This window comes from Cervus elaphus, chromosome 14 (assembly GCF_910594005.1).
Source record: "Cervus elaphus chromosome 14, mCerEla1.1, whole genome shotgun sequence".
Classification (NCBI taxonomy): Eukaryota; Metazoa; Chordata; class Mammalia; order Artiodactyla; family Cervidae; genus Cervus; species Cervus elaphus.
In genome coordinates, this window is record NC_057828.1 from 81,385,277 (window position 1) to 81,401,551 (window position 16,275).

Consider the following 16,275-nt stretch of genomic DNA (forward strand, 5'->3'; position numbering starts at 1 on the left):
GATTGAAGGGGCTGAAGGAAGCTGCTCCCAGTGCAGGGGAGCTTGGGGCGGGGACTCGGGTCCAGGCAGGAGAGGGCTTCCTGTCCCTCGTGGGGCAGCCTCTCTCTCTCTCTCCCCAGCTGGCCTCCTGCTCATCCTGCCTGCGGCTCTGCTGTGGGGGGACATCCAGACCCCCAGCAACCTGCCTACTTCCTCCCTTCTGTGCCTGGCTGACCAGTGTCTCCCCAGCAGCCCCCCCGCGACCCCCAACACGGCAGGAAGCAGACAGAGAGGAGGGGCTGCCAACCCTCCAGCCGGCAGGGACGGCCTCCTTCAGGGTTGGGAGGGGAGTCCCCAGGCTCAGAGGTGCGTGTGGTGAGGGGAAATCACAGGGTGAATTGAGCCTGGGCTCTGCAAAAAGCCTCTCTGGTCGGGGGCTGGGTGGAATGGGAAAGCTGAACACAACCGCCACTGAGGCCCTTACTCCCTGGTCTCTTCCCTCCCAGGGAAGCTGACGTCACCGGGAAGCCCCCCCCAGGAGACAGTTCTGGCCATGCCGCTACCCTGCAGCAGAGCGACCACCCTCTCTGGCCTCAAGCTCCTCGCCTGTGCAATGGGGGCAGGGGGCATTGCACCCCAGAGACTGACGGTCAGACGAACAAGCTGCTGCACGCACAGGGTCCTGAGCATGGGCCTGGGCAGCTGCCCCACTTGGCCTCTGGGCTCCTATCCTTCCTGCCCTCGAGGTTCCCGCGTGAGGACCGGGCACAGAGGCTGTGCCCGGGAAGCCCCTCTGCACTGTGGGCACTGCTTGCTGTGGGAGGTGCAGTTTCGGTTGGGGGGGGTACAGTGGCGGGGGCACCGTGGTCTGCAGAGCAGGGCCTCAGGCCTCCCGGGCTGGCCTCAGCCCTGGCTCAAAGGGGGCTGCCGCCTTCGCCTCCTTCTGGGGCGCACGCTGCGCCTGAAGCCTGAGCTGGCCGTTGGGGAATAAATACCTCAAACCAGGAAGGACAGCTTACGAGCCAGGCCAGAGAGTGGTTTCTCCCCTGACCCTCCTGCTACCCAGCTTTAGACCAGGGGGACTTAGGGTGGCCGGGGAGGCGATGGAGCAGCAAAGCCCCAGGACCCCAGGAGAGCTCCAGCCCCAGAGGCTGGGGGCAGGGGGACAGGGCGGCAGGTGAGTCTTGTGATGATAAACAGGCGCAGGCGCGGTGTGGGGGTCTCTGGGGGCCTGGAAGCACCTCAAATTCCCCTGCCTTTTTTTCAACCTCATTCTGCTCTGAAATGACCGCACACACAAGTGCTCTGGTAACATGGAGGCTCCCGCCGAGACCAGACGGGAGTGGCAGCAAGGTCTGGGGGGCTGTCCACGCAGCGGGCTGTGCCTGGCTCCCGACTGCCCACGGAACCAGATGGTGGTCCTCCAGCGTGGCACCACGGAGCCAGGCTGACCACCCGCCCGGTGACTGGTCAGCTGTGAGCGCGGGCGGGGCAGGGCCGCGGATGGGCACGGAGCGCGCAGCTCCAGGGCTGTGTCCACACTCAGGGCTGGCTGTGGGGGAGGCTGCGAGGCGCGCCCCAGACACGGGGCGGTCTGGCTGCGGAGCCCCGGTGCCCCCGGACCCACCCACCACGGTCCGCATCCAGAGAAGCGTCCCTGAAGGAGGACCCCAGGAGGGGCCCTCATCTTCCCACCAGCGGCCCTGCTGGTGACTGAGACCCCTCCCCCAAAGTACTTTTTGGTTTTGACAAGTTTCCATAGCAACCAGAGGGTTACCATGGCGACTGAACTTGGCTCCACAGCTGAGAAGGGCCCTCTGCTTATCTGTCAAGCAAGGCTCACAGGAAACCCAGCGAAGGGTGGACAGAGGAGGATGGCGGTCTGGGCGGTCCCCCGCCGGCTCCTCTCCCCCTACCCAGTCCTCCCAGACCCTGCCCCTCCCCTTCAGGGATCCTCCCCCAGCCCGTCTGGCTTCGGAGGCCAACTCCTCAGCCTTCCCTTGGGTTGCAGCCTCTGCGCGGGCGGGTCCCTGGGTGGCAGGCCCTGTCCAGCTGCCCTGAGCGCCCTGCACGGGGCACAGCTGCGCCCTGTTAACAGGTCTCTCCTCTGGGACCTTCCGCCTGTGAGGCCGGAGGCCTGTTTCCTGGCTTTGAACTCTGAGGAGGCAGGGATGAGCATGGGGGCAGGCAGCGGCTTGATGCTCCAGCTGGAAAAGGGAGGTGGGGCCGTGGGGGCCTCACGCTTTCTGGGCCCGGGTCTGAGGTCCAGGCTCTCAGCCCCTGTCCCCCTCTCCTCTGCCGCAGGTCTTCCCCAGGGATCCATCTGACAAGCGTGTGCCTCCGCCAACACCCCCTTCCTGCTCCTCCGCCGAGGCCCATCTGCGGGCCGCTGCCCACACGCCAGGAGCACCGGGCTCAGATCTTAAAAGCTGCCCACAGAACACAGGGACACACGTACTGTGCTCTGAAATAAATTCTCAAGACATTTGTTGCATCCTTACAGAGTCTACAACAATAAACTCATTAAAAAACAGTGAAAGTGTGTTGTTAAGCTCACTTATTTTTTTAGCCTGTAAGAGCGTTATGTTTAAAATTAACAGCAGTATTATTTTTAAAGGCTGGAGTCAGGCTTTTCTTTCCATGCAGGGAGGTCCTGCTTGTCTGTTGGCCAGCGGGCAGAGCTCTGCTCCGGGCCTAACGCGGACCCCAGGGCTCCGCGCAGCTGGGGGGCAGTCCAGACCCCCAGCGCTCCATGCAGCCGGGGGGCAGTCTAGCCGGCGCATCCGCTAAGAGGTGGGTGCCGCCCAGTCTGCTCTGGGTTCTCACAGCTTGAGCCTCAGGCCTGCCCTCCGGAAGCCCCCGGCCTGGCTCTGACAGCCAGGGAGTGGGCGCTGGGCCCGCGGCTGGGACCACCTTGTTTCCAAGGCATCTTGGCAGCCAACACAGCCCAACTGTTGAGCGCGCGTCACTTAGCAGCATGTCCTGGCCCGAACCCAGGGCAGGGCGATGACACTCACACCTACCTCAGCGAGTGGGTGTGAGGATGAACTGATCTGCTATAACATGGCGCCCGGAGCAGCGAGGGGTGCAGGGAGATGCTGCTCCCCAAGTTGGGGTTAAGTCCTGCCCTGACACCCCTTCCCAGAGCCTTCTGCACACTTTAAGGGCAGGGCTTTCAAACTGCAGTTACCACTTATCTGTGGGTCATGAAGTCAGTTCAGTGCAATTCAAAGTTAAAGAAAAACATGCACGCACATTTGACATAACAGAACATTAACTGCACTGGACCTGGTATTGTTTCAGAAACCTCTTGACTTGTTTCAAAAAGCTCCTGACTAGCAAACAAACATAATGTAGCAAATCACACAATGCATTTGCTAGAAGATGTATTCCCTATGGGGTCAAGATAGAAAAAAAAACTTGAAAATCCACTGCTCTGAGGCGCTGACAACCTCTGTGTGAATGAGTCCTTGGTTCTGTCTGGGAGAAAGCGGGATGGGGTGGGGGCAGTAAAGGGAGGACCCAGACTTCAAGGAGAGCCTGCACCTCCTGCTTCACACCCAGGGGGCCAGCCTGTCCCTGGTGGAGCAGAGAAAGACTCCTTTGAGAACTACTCCCACAAGATTGTCTGAGGTTATCACCAGAGCTGACAGCCGGGGTCCACCAGGGAACTGGCAGACGAGGGCCCCTCTGGGGCAGGTCTGCTGACCCCATGGTGGGCTCACATGGGGCCTGCACCTGCATCCCCTCCTTCCTCGATGGTCTTGCCTGCGTCCCCCAACAGTGGTCTGAGCTAAAAAGGGAAAACATCACCCTCTGTTTACAAGAGCTGAGAAAACTCAGGATCCAGGAGCTTGCGGGCCTTGACCAGGCTCACAGAGTAACAGCTGGCCCCAGAGTCCAGCCAAAGCTGCCCAGGTCTGCAGAGGGGCAGACGCGGATGGGGCAGGGGAGAGGGTGGTGAGGGGGTGTCAGCTTTGAAGGCAGTTCCCCAGGGCACATGTGGAGTGCCCCCGTTCAGGGTCTTGGAGGAGGGTACAGACAGGGGGCAGAATGGGCAGAGTGAGGGGGACACAAAGACTGAGTACTTGGCTACATCGGAGATACGGCCAAGTCCCCGAGGCCAGGGAACACCCCCCATCACATAGCTGGGCCCTGGGCTCAGGGACACGCGATGCCTAAGGGAGCGGGGAAGGGGGGCTCTCTGCAGGTCACCTTCAGCTCGAGTAACCCAGCCCGTCTGGGACAGAGACTGCCAGCACCACCAGTTCCTGGCTCACGTGTGTGGGACGGCTGGTTACTACCACCCCCCAAATCCCCACACCACCAGAAGCAGGACCACCAACATCTCCATCCTTGTCAACATGACCACACCTCCACCGCTGGGGCCACATGTCCCCAGCTCAGGACACCCACCGCCCCCCCCTCCGGAGGCCAGTTTGTATGAATCACAGACGTCCTCAGGCCAGTTGAGACAAGCTCACCATCTTAAATAAGCCATTATAAACAACAACAACAAGATGTTATTCTCAGGTGCACCTGTTTTACATTTAAGAAACTCAGTGTCCAGGCAAAATGACACCCCAGCTTTCTCGGTGTCCTTCTGTGGAGTTTGGGGGTCCCACTTGCTGCCCCCACCCCCAGCCTGGCCCCAGGCTGCTGCAGAGTTGCCCAGAGGCTCCGGAGGGAAACTTAGCACTTGGGCACCTGCCTCCTCTGGCTGAAGCCCACAGCAACTGGAGTCCCTTCTGAACAACACAAACCTGGAGTCAGTCCCCCCACTTTCCCCGACTTCCCACTGGACTCGGGGATGAAATTCGGAATCCCAACCATAACCAGGCCCTGCCAGGCCCCGCCTCGGGCTCTCCCTTCCCCCATGAGCTTCTCTTCCCCCCACACGCTGACGCGCTCCATCTCGGACCCGCTGCACACACCGCGCCAGCCGGGCCGACTCCTGCAGGCCTGGCCCAGGGGGCCCTTCCCCCAGGACCAGCCAAGGCCCCCTGGCCTCCTCCTGCCCAGCCCCGACCAGTGTGATGCGAGAACGCCCTTCTGTGACCACGTGCGCAAGTTGCCGCCCACCCCCAGTCTCACACCCACGAAGAGAAAGGAGGATCTGCTTCGTGCACCACTGTGGCCCCAAAGACCACGACGTGCTTCCTCCTCCAGAGTCAGTGCAGTTGGCAAGCCGGGGCGTCTGGGGCCCCAGGTCGGGCCTGGATGGGACATCAGGCCTGCTCCCCTGCCCCTCCTGGGCTCAGGGATCAGAGCAGCAGCCCTCAATCAACCCTGAAGACAGGACCTCTCTGGGCCGCCCCCACGGCAGCCCCACCCAGTCTGTCTTCTCTTCCAGACTCATGTTTCTGCTCCCAGAGCGGCTTGAGATAACGTGGGATTTTTTTTTTTTTTTTTTGGTAAGGAGGGAAGCAAGATGAGAGCGCGTGTGGGGACAGTCCCCTTCCAGCTCTGTCCGGTGAGGAGGCAAGGATGGAGGAGGAGGGGCCAGGGAGCGGCGCCGATAGGCGGGGAAGTCATCCAAGCGAGAAGAAGGTGGGATCCGGAGCTCCTTCCTCGGCTCCAGCCTCGGACCCCCACCCAAACAGGGCTCTCCTTTGACAGGTGGCCTCCCAGGAGAGTTCTGGGTGGGGACGTAGACCCCAGCTGCAAAGGGACCTGACACCAGGCTAGTAACACCACTCTCCCCAGGCCTCCAGGAAAGCTGCCCTCGGTGGAAGGAAGGGCTCCTGGGAAGTTCAGCCCGGCGCGAGTCCCTGAGGACCGAGTACATCTGCGACGTGAGGAGATGCAGAAAATCCACACCTGCTGGGGGCGGGGCTTCCGGCGCTGGAGCAGGAGGCGGGGCCGGTTCTGGCCTCTTAACAAGGATCTTGTATCACGGAGAGGGAGATGGCGGAGGGGAGGTGGAGTCTGAGCTCCGCCCCAGGGCTCCTCCGGCCCCCTCACCTGTCGGCCCAGGAGGCGGCCACTGCGACAGTACCCCTGCCGGCCTGCGGTCCCTGCCCTTTCCTTCGAGGAGCGGGGGCTGGAGGAGAGGAGGCCTCTGAGAGGTGGTGCTGCACGGGCGCTGTGACGGGTGGGGACAGACTACCGAGAGGCCTCACCAGCCCCAGGCACAGGCCTCCGAAGCCTAGAGGGGGGACCCCCACCAGCTGCAGGAGGGAGGGTGCTGGAGGTGCAGGGAGCACGGCCGGCACCCAGGAGGCCGACCCGGGCGCCCTGAGGGCTGCAAAGCAGGAGTCTGGGAGCGTGCGGGGGAGGAAGAGTGCGGGGGAGAAACAAGGCGTGGGAGGAAGAAATACTGCCAGAGGGTGCTGGTGTCTGGAGAGGGAGCGCCCTGGGGAGAAGCCTCCAGAGCTCACAGACAGGACCGGGTCACCTGGGGGCACGGCCAGGGTGAGCCGGAGCAGCAGAGGCAGGCTCCAAGGACACACCACGGAGAGCAGGGGCGCTCTGCTGGGGGGAGGCTGGGGGCTCTCTAAGGCCCAGAACTCAGGGGTCTGAGGAAAAGGGCCCTGGGCTGCATCCGCCTGGGGCTCCCCAAGGACAGGGCCTCCTTCCCGAAGACCCACACAGATGCAGGGGGCAGGGGGGAGCCAGATGTGCACCAGCGAGGCGGCCACAGATTAGTAAAGATCTCACTTCATCCTGGCGGTGGCTGGCAAGGCGATCTGACCTGCCGAACAGGTGAGGAAGCCGAAGCTCCGGAGGGCTGACGGGCCTCAAGGCCGATTAACCCAGAGGCAGGATCTGAACTTGGGGTGTCTGCCCCGCAGCCTGTGGGGTCTGACCAGGCTGCTCCGTGTCCTTCCTCCCAGGATCTGCCGAGAGGGGGGCAACGCACAGCGCTGCTGCGACAGCTCGCGCTGAGAAGCTGGGAACTCTGAGTCAGAGATGCGGTTTCAGCAGGAAACCCCATCTCTGTGAGAGTGTGAGAAAGTGGCTGGAATCCAGTCCCTGCCGCCCGGGTTGCTCTGGCTCAGAGGCAGCCTGTGTCATCAGGCAAAGCCCTTCCCGCCCCCACTGGCCATCACACCCGACACCAGGCCAGTGGCCCCCACCGCTGGCCCCAACACCAGGGCCCCAGGCTGACGCGTGCACCCAGTGCTGGGTCAGCATCACTGCGTCACCCGTCCTCCGAGATGAGGGACGAGCCAGGACCTCTTGGCCTCATTCCTGCTCAGACGTCCTCCCAGCTGAGTGATAATCAGCCATGGGGCGACTCCACGCCTCAGTCCTGTAGGACATTTCGAGGACCACCAGAGTGGTCGTTGGCTGAAGGCGGCCCTGGGAACCGGGCAGGACTGTCCCAGAGGACCTGGGCGGTAGAGGCACCAAAGCAGAACAAAGCTTGCAGTTGGGCCTGAGTCCCCACCCTCCCAGAAATGAGGGTACTGCCAGCTCCTCCCCGATGCGGACAAGCCCCAGGCCAGAGCCAAAGTCCAGGCACAGGGGACGAGCCTGGCCACGAGGCGCCCCTTCTGCCCCGCTGACCTCCAGGCCCTTAACATGCTGCTTCTGCTGTTTTCTTTTTACCAAAGTCTAACAGGCACTGGCTGATGAATGACCTTAAAAACTTGGCGAAGCTGACTTCTGGAGACTGTCCATCCCTTCTGATCCTGGGACAGATCAGAGCCGTGGGCACCACGTCCTGCCAGGTGGACCAGGGGCACAAGGCCAGGTCTGCCTTCGGGAAGTGAGGAGCCAGATGTGTGCGGCAGAACACTGGGCAGGAGAAGACGCCCCTCCTCTCGGAAACCCGGCTGGCGGCTCCCAGCCCTGAAAGACCTCAAGTGCTGAGTCCCCTCCCGCAGGCTGGCTCCAGATACCAGAGTCTGAACTAGGCTTCTTGGGCTGAACTGATGCCGCCCCACGAGTGACGCGGTTGGATCACCGACTGCCCCTGGGAGCCACCATCAGGGACCAGGGCGAGGAGCCAGGGTCTGGGGCCTGCAGGGGAAGGCAGCAACAGAACTGACTCTGTGGTCCCCGGGGCTGCCAGAGGCCCTGAGCTCACAGCTCTCTTTAATCCCGGCCCTTACCCCGCCCTACACACAGGGATGGGTTCGGGGGGGCAAGAGCGGCCAGCAGGTAAGGACCACGCCTGGCCCCTCTGCACGGCCCCAAGCTCATGCTCTTCTCTTACACCAGGCAGCCTGGGCCCCAGACACGAGGCTCCAGCCGAGGATAGCCCCTGCCGCTCTCATGGGCTGGGACCGGAGCGCAGGGAGGTGGCGTGGACACAGGCCCCGCACGCTGTCCGCAGCGTGGCAGTAGGGACCAGGGGCTCCAGGGGCCGTGCTCGGTGGCCTGCACCACCTGGCTCCCACGGGAGACCTCGGAGTGGACCACATCGCTCAGAGTCAGGGTGTGAGGGCCGCCCAGAGGGCCTGCAGGCCTGCAGGAGGCCCAGGAGCATCACGGTTACAGAGGCTGCTCGAGCCCCTCTGCCTGGCAGGGTACCCAGGTTGCTCCTCTCCTGGTTGGGCGGCTCTGGGGACGTTACTCAACCTCTCAGCTTCCTCATTGGTGAAACGAGGATAAAAGCAGCACCTAACGCACCAGGCTGACAGTTAATGACAGTTACGTGAATCAACACCACGCTCAGCACCGTGCCTGCTACGTGCCACACGATGAACGACACACGTTACTACAACCCTGGATTTTCTACGAAGCTGCTGCTGCTGCTGCTAAGTCACGTCAGTTGTGTCCAACTCTGTGTGACCCCATAGACGGCAGCCCACCAGGCTCCCCAGTCCCTGGGATTCTCCAGGCAAGAATACTGGAGTGGGTTGCCATTGCCTTCTCCAATGCATAAAAGTGAAGTCACTCAGTTTTGTCTGACTCTTAGCGACCCCATGGACTGCAGCCTATCAGGCTCCTCCGTCCACGGGATTTTCCAGGCAAGAGTACTAGAGTGGGGTGCCACTGCCTTCTCCTTCTACGAAGCTAACACCCCTCAGATCCTACACGAAGCTAACGTCACCCCCAGATCCTCCATGAAGCTGACATCCCCCAGATCCTCCATGAAGCCAATGTCCCCCCCAGATCCTCCATGAAGCTGATATCCCCAAGATCCTCCATGAAGCTAACATCCTCAGATCGTCTATGAAACCAACGTCCCCAGATCCTCCATGAAGCTAACATCCTCAGATCCCCCATGAAGCCAACGTCCCCCCCAGATCCTCCATGAAGCTAACATCCTCAGATTTTTCATGAAGCTGACATCCCCTGGATCCTCCATGAAGCTAACATCCCCCCCCATATCCTCCATGCAGCTAACGCTCCCTAACCGCTCTCCTGCATCTTGCAGACACAGTGATCTAAAATCAGGGGAACTGGCCAAGGGGGAGTGATGCAGGGAGAGAAGAGGGAGTTGGGCCCTGAGAGGCAGAGGGGGCTGTTCCCGCGCCCTTCCTGCGGGGCGGCGGGTGGGCAAGTCTGACCCTGCTCTGGCCACAGGGGAGGCTGAGGCTGACAGGGCATGTCCCCGCTCCACGGCTACGGCAGACAGGTCCAGGGCCCACGGGCGCAGGGCCCAGGGGGGACAGCTCACCCCAGGCTGACTGTGGGGCCCTGCCCACTTCCTCCCGGCTGGCCCGGTCCTCCCCATCACGGCCACGATCTTCCAGTCCATGGAGGAGCCCCCTCCCCAGAAGCCCGCTGGCAGCCCTGGGCGTTGTAGCCACAGCTGCCCCACGACTGCCCGTCTGCTGCTTGGGCGGGACAGCGACCAGAGGCAGGGACATCCGCAAGGAGCCAGAGAGAATGGATTACCACCAATGCGCTTGGGGCCCTAAGCCTGCAGTCCAGACTGTGCGGCCGCGTCCAGCTCAGCTCAAACTTGCCGAGTGACCCTGAACCCTAGGCCTCCTGCGAAACCCAAGCCCCAGGACAAAGCTAGACACCCAGCTCCTGGGACGGCGGAACCCATGGCAACACCCGAGGCACAGACGTGGACCAGCCGGGTGGCCCCCTGAAGAACAGAGGGTGGGGAAGACCTGCAGTGCAGACGAGTCCCCCCCACCGTCCCCAGGACCCCACACCACATCGGGGCCTCCAAGCAGGCGGGGCCCCCGAGGACTGTCAGCTCTGATCTAGCCCTCCCACCCCACCCAAGCAGCGCTGGGCGGTTGGAATACCTTGGCCCCTCATGCCCAGTGTTCATGGATTCCTTTATCCCAACTTCCAGCTCCTTCAGGAAGTCTTTGGGATGCAGCAGGTAGGCTGCAGCCAAGATGGGCGGCCCGCCCTACGTGCGTGTCTCTCTTCATGCCAGCGGGGCTCTGCGTCAGGGCACCTCTGCCGTCCCCACCGGTGGGGGTGCTGGCGCTGCCCCGTGCGGTCCTGCTTGGCTTTGCCGGGGCTGTGGGTCGGGGCTCTGTGGGGACTGGGGGGCAGTGCTGACCCCTTGGGCCTCCTCAGAGCTGCCGCTGCCCCCCGCCCCCGCCCCAGACACGGCAGGGGCTGCAAAGGGTGCCTTCGCTCAGCACACAGGCATGGAAGTCGGGAGGCCTGGGCCGCCTAGTCCCCACTCAGCAACCTCTCCCGGACTGACACCAGGCTTGGGATGCCATCAGGGGCCTGTGGGGGGCGAGCCCTGACCACCCCCTCCGAGGGCCTGCCCGGGGCCTGTCGTGGCCGCCGCAGGGCGCCCCCCACCTGCCCACCTGTGTCCTTTTCCACTTCCCCCGGCTGGACGGAGCCCCAAGGAAGCCCCCATCCTCTCCTCCTCCTGAGCCCAGTCCCTCTCATCTCTGCTGCCAGGATCCGACCTTCTTTCCAAGGTCGCTCATCCACGGTGTCCCCTCGCGCCCAGACACCACCCCTGCCCCGCACACTGACAGGCTCCAGGCCACCCTGCCTGCCTGCTCCCTGCAGGGGTGAGAGGGGCCTCCTGCCGGCTCATCCACACATGGGTAGCAGAGAGCGAAAGAGCCACGACCGCAGGAGCAGCCCTGGACGCAGAGGAGTCACGCTTACCCCGCAGGGAGGGGAACTTCCTGAGGCTCCTGGCAGCTGGCACCGCAGGAGTCAAGGTCAGGCCCTGGCCCTGCCCTCAGGAGGGTGACCCACTGTCCAGGGTCGGCATTCGCCCAGTTGTAAGCACACGGTCACTGGACACAGAGTGACCTATTAACCCTAAGGAACAAGACCCTTACACCCCCACGTGACCCGTAGGGGCCAGCCATCAGTAGGCCGTCGCTTTCTCTGGGCCTGTTGATTCCCATGGCGGGTCAGATCCCAGCCCGAGATGTCAGAACCTGTGCCCCATGTCAGGTGAGGAGTCCTGCCCAGAGAAGCCAGGCTTCCCACGGGGCTGCCAGCATTCCCCGAAGGCCTGCTCAGCGGGTCACCAAGGGCAGAGGGAGCCTGGGTCCTAGATAAACAGCCTTATGGGGCTTTTCTGGGAGAGGGACTGGTGAGCCTCAATGCGGTCTCCACCTAGGGGTCTATCTGGTCGTGTTTCAGACCCTTTCAAGCTGGCCAGTCCGCGGGCATGCATGCATACACATACCTCCGGTCTGCGTGCCGCTGCTGGAGGCTGAGTGTGCAGGCGTTTGTGTGCACGTGACCCGCCACCCTCTGCACCCCCAGCCTCCCAGCCCCACCATGCCCTGGGGCTCATGTCCGGACACCAGTTCCTCCCCACACTTGCCTGGCTTGCCCTCTCAACTCTCACCACCTCGCCTCGCAAGCCAGGGTCACAGCTGATAGTCTGGCTCTCCCAGAAAACACCAGCACTTTTCAGCCGATCACCCCCAAAGGCAGCACCCTTCCTGGACCCCCTCCAGACAACCCGCCTTCCCCAGGGACCAGCCTAGGCGCCAGGTCTGCATGCCCGAGGCACAGGCAGTCAGTCCAGGCTGAGATTAGAAAACTGTGTGGTCCCACCCGCTGCAGCCCTGGACCTATCATCAGGGGGTTGAAAATAGATCCGTGAGGAGGGCTTGAGCCACGCCCAGCAGCGCTCTGGCCGGGCAGAGCTGGAGAAGAGCCGAGTGGCAAACACGCAGTGCGGGCGGGAGAGCCTGGACGCTGCTGGAGCCAGAGCCCTCGGGTGAGGCCAGAGCAGTCCTGCGACGGAGCCTGCGCGCTCCTGCCTCGGCAAGAGGGGACCCTGCACGTGCTCCCCCTGCCACCCCCTTGCCTCCCCCTTCTCCTGCCACAGGCACAGGTGCCCGTCAGAGACGAGAGCCGGGCCCACCAGTCCTCCAGGCACGCAGGCTGTAGCTGCCCCAGACACAGCCTGGGCACAGACGCCATCCCCGGGGCGTCCTCCTGGCCTGCCCTGCACCTGCTACTCAGGAGGTGGCGCTGGGCCGGGGGCTCTGGCTCCCTCCCTCTGAGGGCCGGGTCCCCAGGAGCCACAGTGAGGGAAGGTGTGGGAGCCCCCCAAGGGCTGACCCAGCCTTCCAGGGGCTTCTGTGCTGGAGCAGGGCCTGCCCGTTTGGGCCAGGGAGCTGTGTCCGGCCCCCCGCCTCCCCATGTGGGAGAGGGCAGGCCCTGGGGACATCGGACACACCCGGATAACGCAGATGCGGGGGGAGGAGGTTGGCCAGCACAAGTGGGAAGCACGTGGCATCCATCTCCCCCTGGCTGGCCAGCACAGGCCTCCAGGCCGAAGAGGACGCTGTGGGATGGACCCCAGGTCGGCCAGGTGCTGGGGTGCAGATGTTACAAGGAGGTGGGGGTCCAGGCAGGAGCTGGGCTCCTTGGGGCCCAGGAATCAGGGGGAACAGCTTGGCCCCACCTCTGCAAGTCTCACTCCAAAAGAAAAGACAGGGAAGGGAAAAAAGATGGGAGGAGACGTGGACAGGCATCTGAGAGGTGACCGGCCTGACTCATGAGGATCCGGAGCGGGGGCGGTCTGTGCCCTCCACGCTGGAGGAGGTTCTCCAGAGACAGAAAGTCAGCTTAGCGGCCTTTCTAACAATGAGTGCTTTCCAGGAAAACGAGGTAGTGAGCCCTCTGTCACTGGGAGTGTGTAAACAGAACACCCACCTGCTTGCGATGCTATGAGGGAGTAATTTCGGCTTTAGGTGAGTGGCTCCACCAGACAACCTTCACTGTGTGTTCTGAGTCCCACGGAGGGAGGCAGGGGCTCTTTCCTCCCGCCGTGAGGGGAGGGGTTGCAGAACAGCAGGGATGAGCCTGGTCAACCCAGGACCGGCTCTCCCTGGAGCCCCCTTACACAGCGCACCCCCAGCCCCGGATGCCAGAGGCTGTGAACCGCAGGCGTGTGCGTGGAGGGGGCACCAGGGCAGGGTGAGGCTGGGGTCTGCAGGAGAGAAAGCCTCTGGTGCTGGCGGCAGGGGGGACAGGCCAGCTGCACCGCAGTGCATGTCAGCTAGGGAGGGGACACGGGCCAGCAGTGAGAAAGCAGCTGTGACTCCAGGCGACCTGATCCTGCTCCACCTCGGGCCCTCACCCGGGGAGTCTGGGCCTGGGGGTGGACACTCTGACCACCACTGTCTCCTGCCAGGAGCTCCGGACACGCACCTCCACGTGTGCTTGCCCTCAGGGCAGAGGAGCGGCCAGAGGCCTCCTCGGCCCATCCGCTGCTCTCAGCTGCAGAGCAGGGCCTACAGCAGCTGGAGCGGGGAGGCCCAAAGGGCAGGGGCAGGACCCAGGAGGAGTGAACCTGGAGGAAGGGTCCCGCCTGCTGCCCCTGACTACGCGGGGCTCCCCCGGGCTCTATGAGCCCGGGAGCATCGCCCCCCCCCCCCCCGGGGAGGCTCCGGCACCGCAGCCCTGTGTGTGGAGTCGCGGGCACGTGAGTGTGGGCGAGCTCGCACACACAGCCCGTCTGCCCCGGCATCAGAGCTGGGAGGACTCCGCAGAACTCTCCACCCACCCAGTGTGCTGAACAAAAAGGAAAAGCGCCGCTGGAGAAGGCGGTTCCCTCCCCCCCCATTCACAGATCCCTGAAAGCAGCCTCTAGAGTAAGCCCCGCCCCCTGAAACACCCCACATCAACCCACTGGCTCAGAGACAGATAATTTCCTGACTTCCTTCCCCTGCTCTGCTTGGCCAGCGCCTCCAAGGGCCTAGCTGTTGTCATGGCAACCCCTCACGTGGGTCCAGACGCTTTCTGAGGAGGTGGGAGCAGGAACCCAGCCGCCTGGGTCCCTCTGCACCTGACGGCCAAGCACCTGGAGGGCGGAGGAGGGGGCGCCTCCAAGGGAGTCAACTGCTGACCAACCGACCGGAGGGGAGGTCGGGATGGGACTGCGTGTGCGCTGCTCTCAGTTAGCACAGGCTCTCAGGCTTCGGGGCAGGGGGGCATCGTCAAGGTCTGCTCGCCTCAATCTGCACCCCTCCCCGGTCCTGACACTTAGGGGAGCCCCCTTCCCAAGTGGGGAACCTGAGCCGCAGAGAAGGCCCCGGATCTCAGGACGTCTGCACAGGGCGGCAGGCTGCAGACTCCCTCCAGCCCCACCCCGGGCCAGCCATGACCTTCACCTGGGAGGTGTGGACCCTGGAGTTGCCTGCGGTGGACTGCCCCCCGGGGCCCAACGGCATCTGAGCCCTAAGATGGGCCCCTTTCCTCCGGACGCTCACCCCCCAGCCTTCCAAGTTTCCAGGCCTTCCCAGTGGGACCCTCGTTCTTTGGCAGCTCCCAGAGCAAGGGAAGGGCAGGGCGCCCGCCTGGACCATCTGGGCCCCAGCTGACTTCTGGGAAGCCGTGATCAGCTTTCATTCCCTTTCGTTCCAGAAAGGCTCTCATGTGGGGCTGCCTCCCTGCCTCCCCCAAGGAACGGGCTGGGCAGCTCCCGGGGTCTGGGATGGTCCCAGGGTAGGCGTGTCCTGACGCTGAGCTCACAGGTGTGGAACCTGTGTCTCTCACCACCATCTGGAGGCGCCACCCTCCTCTCCAGGGAGGGGCCTGACGACACAGGCACCTCCGTGGGCTCTGGGGTCCCCCCACCCCACTCACAACAGGGGCTCTGCCTGGGGTCACGGGCTCCTCCCACGCCCCCCACTCCCCCTTCAATGCCCTGCCCTCCTGGGGCCATCCGCCCATCAGCCCCACCTGTGGTCAGTCCAGGACGTTTGCCAGTGTCCACCCCTCTCCCGCACCAGCTCTGCCATGGGGTCATCAGGACCAGTCTGGGGGCCCGTGCCCAGCGCACAGCTTGGCCAGGCCCCTCTTCACCTGCCGACCCCCTTCCTTCCATCAGGCTTCCTACGCAGACCTGCAACTCAGGGATCCGCAGATTCGGCTTCCCACCACGGACTCAGGGTGATTGCAGGAGGCTCCCGATATCCCTGGCCAGGCTCTGACCCTCCATCACCCGACCTCCCTCCTCTCTGAGACAGGCAGGTGCCCGGGGGTGTGAGGGGCTACAGCTCAGCGCCGCCCCCCACCCCCGCCCCGCCCCTTCCCCGCCAGCTCCAGAACTGTCTGTCAGGGTCTCTGTGGTCACTGTCTCTTGAGAAGGGCCTCAGCCAGGCAGCCCGATCCTGGGCAGTTAGGGGACTTGCAGGCCTGGGAAGCCCTGACCTTGAAAGGGGGCGTGCCCTCTGCTCGCCTGTCCCTTCCCTGCCCCAGACAGGCCACACCTTCCCCTGCTCCATCCCACCCCCCTCAGCCCTGCGCCTCTGGCTCAGTCACAACTCAACAGCCCCTTGACCAAGGGGCCGAGGCAGGACTTCACCTCCCAGGCCCTCTCCTGCAGCCCCATTTTCTCCACAGCCCTCCTTTTGGCCCAGAATTACTTGTTTTTCTCCTTGATCATCCGTGTCGCCCCTTTAGACTGTAAGCTCTTTGGGGGCAGCGCTCGGCTCGGGGTAGGGGATGAGGCGGCCCCTCGACTTCCGCCCCCCACCCGCATCCGCACGGGTCCCTGTGGAGGCCAGGCCTTCAGGCCCCCGCGCCCCCCCCCCGCCCCGCTTTGCGGGTGTTCAGCCCCCACCCACTGCAGAGCCCGTATAAGGCCTCCTCCGCAAGCCCCTGAATCCAAACCCGCCCTGCCGGGGGTCCGTCAACCCGGCCCAGCAGGGCCCTCGGGGTCCCAGGAAGGTCACGGCCAACCAGTCCTCGCAGCGCGGCCGCCCCGGGCCGCCGGCCGAGCCCCCGCCCGCCCGGGCCCACTCGCCCCGCCGCGGCCTGTCCATCACGAGGGCCGCTGCCCGCCGGCCCCGCCCCCGCGCGCGCACGGACACGCCCCTCCGCAGCCCCCGGCGGAGCGGGCCGCTCCTGGGGACCCGGGAAGCCCGGTCCCTCGGCCCGGGGGACCCACATCCCCGCCGCCACTACAGCGAGTCAGCGGAG

At 64.0% G+C, this 16,275-nt stretch overlaps 1 protein-coding gene across 12 annotated transcripts in view; it reads right to left on the bottom strand.

Moving 5' to 3' along the window:
• NAV1 (neuron navigator 1) overlaps positions 1-16,275 on the bottom strand; it is a 190,661-nt gene that overhangs the window by 100,056 nt on the left and 74,330 nt on the right. The gene's annotated exons all lie outside the window — the stretch shown is intronic.